Genomic DNA, 457 nt, shown 5'->3' on the forward strand with positions numbered 1-457 from the left:
ACATATTTATATATAAGCTGTTAATAGTACTACCTATTGTTTTAGCTTTTAAACAGAAAACTAAAACATATTAAAAAGTTGAGATTGTGAATTTATTCTACTTGTTCAGCAATATGTGAAAGATGCAATATTTTAATTAAACCAAGAAAATAGAAAATGTAAATAACTGTAGATCCAAAACTTTAAAAGGGTTTTAAAGCATGTTGTTGACTCTCAGCAACAAGATCAGGATTTTAGTCACTCTTTTCTTTGAAAACACTCGTATTTATGCAAGTTTATAATATATAAAAGCTGATTTGGATAAACCAATGTCTCCTTTTGAGTCAAAGTTATTGTATAAATGTAGTTTTATTTACTTTTAATGTAAAGAGAAGTCAGTGGTGTGGTTATTAACAGACAGATACTTTGTGTTGCACCTAACGTTTTCCATCATAAGACTGTCATTTAGGGGTTAAAG

The sequence above is a fragment of the Poecilia latipinna genome, unplaced genomic scaffold, assembly GCF_001443285.1.
Source record: "Poecilia latipinna isolate Pla-1442-1.1 unplaced genomic scaffold, P_latipinna-1.0 Scaffold579, whole genome shotgun sequence".
NCBI classification, from domain to species: Eukaryota; Metazoa; Chordata; class Actinopteri; order Cyprinodontiformes; family Poeciliidae; genus Poecilia; species Poecilia latipinna.